The following is a 12,226-nucleotide window of genomic DNA, read 5'->3' as shown; positions in this document are numbered from 1 at the left end:
TTGTGTACTACATGTGACAACAATTTCCCATATTCTACACATGTCTAACCCATGGGGTAGGTTTGGAAGATGGAAGCATTCTCACACACAGAACAACATCAAGGTCTGGCAAATTTCTCAATAAAAATAGATCAGGTCTCCCAATAGCATGTGGGGAAATGTGTTATGGTACAATGAGACCAAGGTTGCACTTTTTGGTCAAAAAATAAATAAATAAATAAAAGGTTTGTTTGGCACAGGAACAACACTGTGCATCACCAAAATAACACCATCCTTATGGTGAAGCATGGCAATGGCAGTGTCCTGCTTTGGGGTTGCTGTTCATAAGCTGGAAGTGGGCCTTTAGCCAAGATGGAGGGGATTTGGAACAGTTCAAAATACCAGTCCCTTTTGGCCCAAAATCTTCATGTGTCTGCTAGAAAGCTGTGGATGGAGAGGACTTACACCTTTCCACACAACAATGGCACATACCATGCATCAAAATTAATTAAAGTATGTCTTCACCAGAAGAAAATCAATGTTTTGGAATGGCCCAGCCACAGTCCACACATACATCAAATACAAATATCTGTGGGGTGCCCTAAAGAGGCCTGTGCAGAAGTGATGCTCTTGCAATCTGACAGAGTTGAAGGGCTTCTGCAAGGGAGAGTGCACAAATATTGCTAAGTCTATGCTGATACACACCTTCCCAAGAGGACTGACTGCTGTTATGAAATCAAAAGGTGCTTTAATGAAGTATTAGTTTAAGGGTGTGCACAGTCATACAACCAGCCCATTGTACATATTTCAGCATTTACATGTTACCCGTAACCGATGTGTTTGTTCTTCAGTTGGATTGCACAAGTTATAGGTCACATTAAAGGTGGGAAATGCTATCACATGATTTCTATGGTCTCATGTTATATATCAGACAAACCTGACATGTTAACAGGGATCTCTACACTTACAGTATCCACTGTAAGCTTAGAAGGTTGTTAATGTAACCGATTCTGTTGTAACATACATGTACTGCAGGTTTTGAAGTGTGAGGCTCAAAATATGTCATTAATTAGTGACACCAGTCCTCATATCATCCCAGTAATGTGTCAGACAAACACAGGATTTATGATGAACAGACCAGAAATATGAGCCACACATTTAGACATTCAGCGACACTCTGCACAGTTGAAAAGTATGTTCTGTAGGAGTTGCCACTGTGCTATACAGGTGAATGGCAATCATGTGTTCATGGGTCCAGTGTGTGCTACTTGAAGGCCCATCACCTACTCACACTACTCACATATCACAAAGGTGTATATAAGTAGTAACATCAAGTAAAAAGGGCTTAACTGCTTGATGTTGAGGGCCTGTCCAGGGTGTGTATGTAATGGTCTGACTGTGTTGTGAATGTCACCAGTTGGCTATTGTGAGGTATGTGTAATGCCTGTCTGTCACCTCACCTATATGTGTGTGTGTGTGTGTGTGTGTGTGTGTGTGCGCGTGTGTGCGCGTGTGTGTGTGTGTGTGTGTGTGTGTGTGTGTGTGTGTGTGTGTGTGTGTGTGTGTGTGCATAGCAGCAAATGGTACAGTGCAGGTATTAATTTACATATGTTGTCTTTCCCCCACAGGTGGTCATCGTGGTAGTGGTCCATCCTGCTCAGAATCTGATGTCAGTGTCTCTGCAGACTCTGGCAATGATGATGGTCATAGTCAGGCACAGGTGGTGTTGTCAGGGGCTGAATCTGTGCCATTGTTTGGCATCCCACCATCATCTACAATGTCCCCGCACACAGTCACAATTCCCACACATGCCCAGTCCCCAGCAGCTACAGATGATGGACAGTTGGCAGGTGGTGGCATGGAAGAGGCTAGTGTGGTGACTATGGAAGGTATGAGTGTAGACCCTAGCCATAGCCAGAGTGCAGATGAGGTCCCACAAAGGCAGATGGACATGGGTGCTCGCAGGAGGACTGCTGCTCATTAAGCCACTGTTGCAAGTGCCACAGCAGGTGTCAACAGACGCATGTTTCAGGCTGTCATGGATGCACAGGCATGTAGTGAATGCAATGCCAGACAACTACTCAAGGTGGTAGATGTAAGTCTTCCTGACTTATGTGGGGACATGCATGACCTTGTTGAAACCACACACCAGAATACTGAGGTCATGAATTGATGGTGGGTTGAGACATTGGCACTCCTCGACCATGGCGTGTTTATGCTAGGATGTGTGGTGGGAGATGGGCATCGGCCATGTGGACATAGGTCAGCACCAACATCAGCTGAGAGTCTACAGGGTCATGCACCTTCACACTCCCATAGTGGCAGTAACACCAGCACTACAGAAAGTGGGTTGCTGTCCACATTACAATGGAGTTGGCCATGGGCAAGTGGTCCTGGCTGGTCCCATCAGGAAGCAGTACTGCATCTGGCCTTGGGCCTGGTGGTGCCAGTGAGACTCCTGGCAGTACCAGTTCACATGTCCATGGACGGAGATGGTGAACTGGACATCCTGCCATGTATGGTCCACAGCTGTCCAACATACCCCTGTGTAGGGCAGCCACATGGCATGACTGTGTGCATGCATACATACACACACACATCTGTATCACAGGCAGGTCACCTCCAGACATACACAGCACCTCTGCACAGCCCATCTATTGGATACCACTCCAAACACACACACATGGATGTCAACTGTATGGCCGAGCCTAGGCCTCTGGCAAACCCACACCACACCCTGTGCACATGATTATATCTTTGCCACATCGCTGTCAACCATACTATCAATGCAGGGACAAGCTAATATGGGTCTGATGCACAGGGTGAATATAGTACAGTGTAGCTATGTAATACTGTGTAAGGCAGTGTCTGCTTGCATTTGTTATAGGTACACATAAAGGTGTATATACCTTATTAGCCATGATGCATTATTGCTTTTAGTACCACTGACTGAATGTAGTATGACATGCTGTATTCTGTTTATTTTCCAGGTGTTTGTGTATCTGCAGTCTGTGGCCCTGCAGACATTACCAACGTGGAGTATGGCAGAGTGGAAATTCATTTACTGTTTCATAGCCAAGGTGCAGCTTTATATGTATGTTTACCAGGTGTGTATCCATGCATCAGTGTGTTGTGGACACTGTTGTCAGGCAGTGTGACCTGGTGTACATACCCCTTGTCACAGATAGGTTGCCTTCAGACATGCCACCTCAGTGTTGTGTAGTACCACAGGCTCATACATATGGAACAGGTTACTGGAGTACTGTCAGTAGGTCCCTCACAAGCTTAGCCATTAGACTGACTGCAACAGATTCATGTGTCAGGATCTGTTGCCCCTGCCATTTCTTTCATTTACACTCAACCCTGGTGCAGTTGGTGAGAGCATGCATGATACTGTGTATGACAGGTTTGTGGCATGTCTTCCTGAGTTCACAAGGTGGAACAGGAAGAGAAAATGGTATATCCTTTGCATACACACAGTAGACTGACACAGGGGATGTATATACAGTAACACAAACACAGTTGGCAATAGACAGATGTGTAAACCTACATATCCACTTTAATGTACTATAGTGCTACATACACATGCCATGCCCCACATAGATTATATGCATGGGACATAACCCATTACCTCTTTTAACACGTAATGTTGTGAATGCCTTCATGGATGGTGAGATAACACACCATTAATAGCAACTGGAGTCATCTATTGCTTCTACAAGCCTGGACAAGTGACAGGGTAACAGACATTGTATCAGCATGACGTTTCAGTCAGGTATGATATCTGATGTTTGCTTGTGTGTCAATACACTAGCTGTGACATATTTTGCAACAATATCACATACATGATCATTGCTAGGGGACACAGACCACATTTGGGTTGCAAACATCTAGATATGTCGTACATATCTGTACACATGACTGGTATGGCCTGTACAATGATTTAACATGCTGCATGTGAGGCAGATGCCATTAACACGCTATATAAAGTAATGCCATCAGGAGGTGGTAAACAGGCGTGGATGGTACACACATCAAAATGGTATAACCCACACAGGATATGATTCCCACACACACATACACACACTTACTTACCAGTATTGAGATTAGAGTCCCTGCATATCTAGTGATTTGTACTATAGTATTACACAGTTATTGCATGCACTACAGAGCTTACTGGGCTGACAACTGGCCAAAGGTGCTGATAAGGGGAATGACATCAGCAGGACTGATAAAGTAGGCCACTTGGTGGGAAACTTATCAAAATACTTCTTACAAACATACACACTCACACACACACACACACACACACACACACACACACACACACACACACATTTGCCAGATCTGAGAGTAGAACCGCTGCCTATCTAGTGATTTGTACTGTAGTGTTACACAGTTATCACATGTGCTATGGAGCTTATTGGGCTGACAACTAGACAAAGGTGCTGATAAGGGGAATGACATCAGCAGGACTGATAAAGTTTGCCACAGGGAAATGTTTTGGGTAGGAATGGCCTAAACAGTTTCACCTACAAACAAACAAATACACGCTCCCTCACTCTCGCACACACAACTGTCTCACACACACACACAGTTGCCAGTATTGAGATTAGAACTGTTACCTATCTAGTTATTTGTACCATAGTGTTATGCAGTTATCACACACGCTACAGAGCTTATAAGGGTGGTATTTGTCCAGTGGTACTTCTAAGGTGAATGATAGCAGCAGATCTTGTGAAATAGGGCAATGTGAAGTCTACTGAGTGAGAACAGTCTCCTAATACTTAGACCTACAGGCACACACACACACACACACACACACACACACACACACACACACACACACACACACACACACACACACACACACACACACACACACACACACACACACACACACACACACACACACACACACAGGTAATGTGATATTATAAACCCAACCTCAGTACTATTACACAGTGGGGCTCAACTTTTATGCTGGCACGTGCAACTGTTTACAACTGGCATGCCACTGTCCACAGCAGGACATCACTGTATGCCATTCAGGGTATCTGTGTGTGTGACTCATTCTGTCTGTGTCCCCTGTGTCTCTCTCTTTCTGTCAATGTCTGTCTCTCACTTCCCCACATCTATGTGTGTGTATGGTTAACATATGTTAACCCATTGTATATGTTGCCCATATATATGTCTGTGTTTCTCATGCAACAGATGCAGATATATCACATATGAGCAACTTACAGCTAGCTGAGGGTAATCCTGTGTGTGTGTGTGTGTGTGTGTGTGTGTGTGTGTGTGTGTGTGTGTGTGTGTGTGTGTGTGTGTGTGTGTGTGTGTGTGTGTGTGCGTGTGCACACAGACATATATACACAATACAGTCATATATTCTGATGTGGGTTCCAACATGTCCTGTGATTCTCTAAGTGTAGGAGCATGCCCGGTGTGACTTTCTAGAGTTAGAGTGGGACTCCATTCCAGAGAGAGGTGTACTCCAGTCCAGGGTTTTGTGCGCTACAGCCATACCTCTCAGGAGTACACAGGACTTTCCTCGGGGTACTGGGTTTGTTTAGCAGACATTTTCAGATATATCTGTAGTCTGACACTGCAATGTATTGTGTCATTAATCAGTGCCAGATATCCTCAGATCATCACAGTGCTTTACCAGAGGAATACTAGTTGTATGTTGCATAGACCAATATTATGAGGGCAGCAATGTGCATTCTTGCCCAACAAGGCCATTTGTGAGGTGTGGTTACAGCCAGTTGAGTGATGACGTGCTGTGTAAACAGTCCAGCAACTTGGTGATATACTGGCTGGGGGTCTCCTGCTTGTGTGGTATCTTTCTAACCTGAGATGTCATATCCTTGTGTGGCCATACCTCTCACCTGTACATTTTTTGGCAGGTTGTCCCGGTGTTTGGCTAGAGGTTTTGTCCTGTCTATGTAAACTTGTGTTTTTATGGCAAGTTAGTTACATATATTTAAAGAGTGATGTTACAAAATAATGACAGACATTACTGTTTCAGACTACATAACCTTCAGACAATTCCTGCTACTGCAAATCCCTCACCCTACCAACTTTCTCAGTATGTAAGGGCAATATTTACAACACATGCCTATCATTGTGCCTTTGTTCCACTTTTATTTCTTCCCTTGTCCAAACATCTTGCTATCAGAGGTTGGGAGTTATGGGTGTGGGTACAGAGTGCATTCTACTGTGCAGGCATGTCCAGCATATATAAAAGCAAACATAAGAAAAATGGATTATTGAAAATAACCACTGGCAACAGTAACCAAAAGCATGTATATTCCACATAGCACTGTGACTTCCCAGTATGCTAGAGGCAGTTCAATGGGTGTCACTGACATGCATAGCAGTTGGCACTGCAGTTATTTGCACATGGCACTGTCAAAGACAGCACTGGACCTAGGGCACTACAAGACAACTGCAAGGAGAATGTGCTGGCCAGATCCTGGAAGTATTAACCACACATACACATAGCTCATTGACCCCAGCATATTGTGGACAGGCAACATGTTTTCATGTGCATTGGTAGAGTCCTGCCAATGTGTGCTATGCTGCTGGATATATGGGGAGGGCACACCTGTCAACTGTACACATTTGGACAGACTGTGCTGATAGTTGCTTTACATTTTGGTTCCATTTATCATACTATTGTGCCCTGTCTTGGGGACTAGAGACATAACAGTAATGAGCACAGATCAGATTGTAATGGCATACATTTGAGTTTCAGACTTCTTATCCTTCATAGTTTTACTGCAACTGCGAGTCCTGTTGTGCTATCACTGTGTGAGTCAGTAGGGGGTAATTCAACATTGCTGCCATTTGTGTGCCTTTACCAGATATTTCTCTCTGGTTTTCTACAGCTAACTTGCTGTGTGGGTGTGAGGGGTGGGTATGGGACCCCCACACTGGCATCCATGCCTGTGACCTATGTCCCCCACTTACTTTTCCCCACACATACACTGCAGTGGGTTTTGCCACCTTGGGTACTACTGCATAGTGTGGGGAGGTCAGTTTTGTACAGACATTTCCTGGTGTCCCACATAGATGTCAGTTGTCTGCTGTTGTCCCAATAGGCCACCCCATTCCCTTCCATGCATGCATCATTACCATAGATATGCTACCAAAACATACTAATCCATTCATTTATTGTTAAGACTGACTTATCTTGTGCCTGCAGTAGTTGTGAGGATGGTGCTTGAGGGCTGCTTATGTTGGATACACATTGTACACTGCCTATACATGGTAAGCTACTGGTAATGTGATGTATGTGTCATCCATTTTACTGCGTGTGCGAGTCAGAGAGAAGTGTCAGTCCCTGGGGTCCCGACAGTGTCAGTGTGTGTGCTATGCATTGCTCTTTGCCAAGGCCTGAGCATACTGGGCATGCTTCCATTTGCCTACAGGAGCAGGCTCAGGAACCTCCTCCTCTGAGTCCCTCTGTGCCTGTGGGGACCTTGGCAAAAGTGGTGGGGTGTGTGGTCTTTCCCATGCTGTTCCTGCTGCAGCTGTTTCTGCAGGATCATATTGTGTAGCATGACACATACTATAAAAATGTGTGCACATGTGGCTGGAGTCTACTACAAGGCTGCACCAGATATGTCAAGGCAGTGGAACTGTAACTTGAGCATCTCAAACACATGCATGTATAATGATTCTGGTTTGTGCATGTACCTCATTTTGGCGTTTTTGTGTGGGTGTGTGTGCATTTCTGATGGGTGTCATCATTCACGGCTCCAGTGCATAGCCAGCATCCCCCACCAGACAGCCATATGGGATGCCCCCACTGGCAAATGCTTGGTACAACTGTGATGAATGCCAGATGTGGGAGTCGTGATAGCTACCAGGGCTGCCAGCACACACATTCATGATAATGCCCTGGGCACTGTACATGACCTGGCAGTTGATTGAGGGGAAACCCTTGCGGTTTATGTAGACCCTACCCTGTTCACTGGGTGGTGCTTTGATGTGGATGTTCTGGCAGTCTATTGCACCCAATACCTCTAGGTTTTCTGCTACATGGTGGAAGAGATGCATATTGCTGGTCCTCTCCTCGTGGGTGTTGGGGAAGTAAATGTGTTCACCGGCATGTGGTAGCATGGCATCCAGCAACTGGTGGAGTACTCTGAATGCAGATGCCTGTGACACCCCCACAATGTCCCAAGTAGGTATTTGGAAAGTACCTGTAGCTAGTATCCTTAAGGCTACACATACATTGGAATCCACTGGGATGGGTTCCCCTCTGTTGGGTCTAGGTCTGGGTTGAGTCCAGCACAGCTCGATGATTTGCTGAAGTATGTCTCTGTCCACCCTGTAGCACTCTACTATCTCCAGATCATGTAGCCCCTGGTAAGTTACCCTGGGTCTGAACACTCTTCTCCTCCTCCTCGGTCTTTGGCAGTTGTCAGCATTATCCTCCTCACCACCTGCCTTAGGGCAGATAGCCTAGTATAAACCTGCCTTAGGGCAGATAGCCTAGTATAAACCTATGAACCTATGAACCCTCAGCCTCTAGCACAAACTGGTGGATCAAAGTAATTGCAGCCCCTAACATTTTTCCGGTTAAAATTACCCTGCATGTGTACAACAATGTTGCAGAGTTTGTGGGAAAAAACAGACTGTAAGGTGTTCCATAGTTTATACTGTTGTGCTGCAGATGCTGCCTGTATGATTGGCTGACTATGATGCATTCCACCTGCTAGCTATATAATTTGTACTTGATTGCTTTTATTCTGCTATTACCGTTTTTTTCCCTTTTTCCCTTTTCATTTCCTCCCTTTTAAGCCCTGAAGTGTGCCACGCAAACCCGGTGCCCAAATGTAAAGAGTCCTGCTATTTCTGGGAGGTTTTTTGTTTTGTTATAGACATGGTGTGCCCCACACAAACCCATTTAGCTAATGTAAACATGAAGAGATGGCTCTCCCTGGATGCAAATATGTTCTTCATTTCATGGAATAAGTCAATACAGCCTCAAACACACCCCCTTGCTTAACTGTGCTTAGCTAAGCTTATCTGAGAGCCATAGGGCTCCAATGTGCTTACACTATGCATGATATACTCCCTTTTAATGTCTGTTACTCCCCCTGCTTACACAATCTTATTATAGCACCTACACGGTTAGGTGCAGTTTGGCACTTAGTATATTTTTGTGATTCAGTAAATTTCCCCTCATTTGTATACCCAACTGCCTTAGTCCATATTTACTGCACTACCCCAGAGCCTTTCCCTTTAACAACCACTGTTCCCTGGTATTGTTTTGATTCTGCATGCCATAAACTATAATGGGAAAATGAAAATTTCCCTTAAAATTGAGTTTTCACATTTTTTTTTATTTTCGGCACGGTCCCATTTGCGTGCCGCTGACCTATACTTAAACGCCTGGAACCGGCCAAAAAAATTACTTTTATTTTTATAAAAATGAAACACTTTTACATGCAGTGGCCATACATTTGGCCATTGGCATGCCTAGAGATTATAATACATGCTTTTATTTCAGATCATGCCTCCATTTTAGTTTTTGTAGAAATTGATTCGGCTAGTAGCAGAATACATTTCTGCAACTAACACTATTCTTGCACGGATGCCTGCATGCTTGCTGAATTGCTAATTTACCTCATTTGCATGGTTTTCATCAGCAAATGAAGTAATTAGCATTATGCAGTGGTGTCCATGCAGGAATAGTGTAGGCAGGCTCGTGCACATCAAAACAGTAGTTTACTGGATCGCTCGGTGGCCATATTCCATGCAGGAGTGGCTACACTGTTCCTGCACAAAAAAATAGGTTATTGAATCCCAGGAATAGTTTGCAGTTTCAAAGAAATATAAGAGCAATGCATATGAGACTGAAGAAAAATAATAAAAATTATTAGGAAAAAGAGAAAAAAAAATAATCAAGGCAAATAGGAAGAAAATACAGGTTTGAATACAATGACAAAAAGGAGAAGTTGAAGTTTCATCGTTATGTGTAGATAAAAATGAATTGTAGCAAAAATTCAAGAAGAAATTATGCCAGAGGCAGAGTAATGTTTAAAATCAGTATTTAAGAAGATGGATATAAAATATGAGAAAGAGTGATATGCAATAACACTGGGAAAGAGGCAAAGAAAAAATGGAGTAAGATATTTCCTAAAAGTAAATTAAATAATGTGTTGAAGTCTGCAAAAGAATAGTGTGCTGGGATAGTTGATTCTAGAAGTATTGAATAAATGGGATGATAGTGAGATGCTATGAAATATAAGAAAGCAGTTGTTAATGTAATTCAATTTCTTTAAAAAAAACAGAAATATAAAGAATTGGAAGTACATAGAATTCTATAACAGAGATTACAATGTATTTAAAAAAATGTTTGATTAAATAAACAAGGAAAAATAGTGGAGAATGATGTAGTAAATGAAATTATTGGGAGAAAAGTGACAGAAATGTTAATAATAGTTACAGTGACTATAGATTATATAATCAGAAAAAAGGGGAAAGGAGAATAACTATGTGTAATATTGTTAAAGCATCTGACAGCAATAACATTGAAGTGGTTGTTAAGCTCATTACCAGTATAAGGCACCCATGAAACACATATATACAAATATTTCAAACATGGGCATTAATGCCCTTTTAGCCTGCCAATATACCAAAGGACTCATTACCATAATAACTGTCAGGGCTGTTCTTAAAAATATCTAAACTAGTACTTGCTTTAATGTAATTTTGGTAGTCTGCTCCATGCATCAAATGCTCTCTCAGAGAACCAATTAGTGCACTGCTCATTCCTATAGAATCTTTTCTAATTTCTCCAAATCTTTTGGGTTTCAAATACCATGGCCGGAATGGACCCCATTCCTAAGTCAAAGTATGATTAAAGTTCATGAAATTAGTATTGTTTCAATCTTTGATGTCAGCCAAAAGTGCTCTTTGCAGCATCTGCAATGTGCCCATCAAGGACTCCTTCTGCAATTCGTATGGGGTTACATGGATTGGTAACATATCTACATAAGATTGTAAATTCTTTTTATAAGACCCATTGCTCCTACTACTATTGGAACTGTCTGTGTATCTTTCTTCCATGTTGCTCTCATTTCTGCCTGCAGATCCTGATATTTTATTACTTTGTTTCTCTCTGTACGCAAGACACTGTAGTCACTGGGTGTGACAATTTCAATGATCAATGCTATTTTTGTCTTTTTTTCTTGGACTACTATAAACTATTTTCTAGCATCTCTCTTTTGGACTGTTGGTAATGGGTGATCCCATGTGATATAAACGTCGTCATTGTCTATGATGCTTTGTGGCTCATGTTTCCAGTGGTTTTCAGCCACTTCATTACTATAATGTTTACACAATCCCCAGTGCAACAGTCTCACCACATTATTATGCCTTTCAGTATACAGTCCTTCTTCCATTAGTGTGTCGCAACCAGCAACAGGGTGAGTGACTGTTTCCAATTCGGTTTTACAAAACCTACATTTGTCTGTTTCTCCCACATGTTCAATGGACTTTGTAAACCAGTGTGTGCATAGCCTACTGTCTTGGGCTGCCAATATTAACCTTTCATTTCTTGGTTTCAGTTCGCCTCACCTTAACTATTCCTGCGTTCGATCCTGATTAACACAAGGTTCTTCCAGAAGTTTTCTATACTTGCAAATATATTTATGCATTTTCCACATTTCTTGCCTTCTCATCTCGTCCGTCACCTTATATTCTTTCTTTTGTTTTTTGGCACATTCATTTGCTGCCTGGTTTTTATCTACTTCTTGTTTGATTTCCATTCCTGCTTGACATCAATATGCTTCTGCTAAATTAAGCAGAGAAGTCATCTTAGATTTATTCCCCTCATGTTTCAAAACTTTCACTAGATTTGGATCTTGTGAGGTCAGTAGATATGTGTGGAGTCCCATGATTGCAGAGCTATACATGTAATCAATTTCAAGGAGGCCCATACCTCCTGTGAAACGGGAAATATACAATTTTGGTACACACTGATTTTTATAACTCATTTGGTGAGCATTACGCATCCCTCTTGTTTTAATATCTAATCTATCCAACACTTTATGTGGCCAGTCAATCACTCAAAAACTGTAAGTTAGGACAGGAAGAGCAAATTGTTTTATAGCTTGGATCTTGTTCCTAGATGTCAATGCTGTTCTCAGGATTAATTTAAGTCCTCTAAAGTATTCCTTGCTAAGTTTTATTTGCATTTGTTAATGTTTTACTGCTGATGCTTCATCAG

This window comes from Protopterus annectens, chromosome 2.part0 (genome assembly GCF_019279795.1).
Source record: "Protopterus annectens isolate FY-2018-M chromosome 2.part0, PAN1.0, whole genome shotgun sequence".
Lineage (NCBI taxonomy): Eukaryota > Metazoa > Chordata > Ceratodontiformes > Protopteridae > Protopterus > Protopterus annectens.
This window is presented reverse-complemented; position numbering follows the sequence as displayed.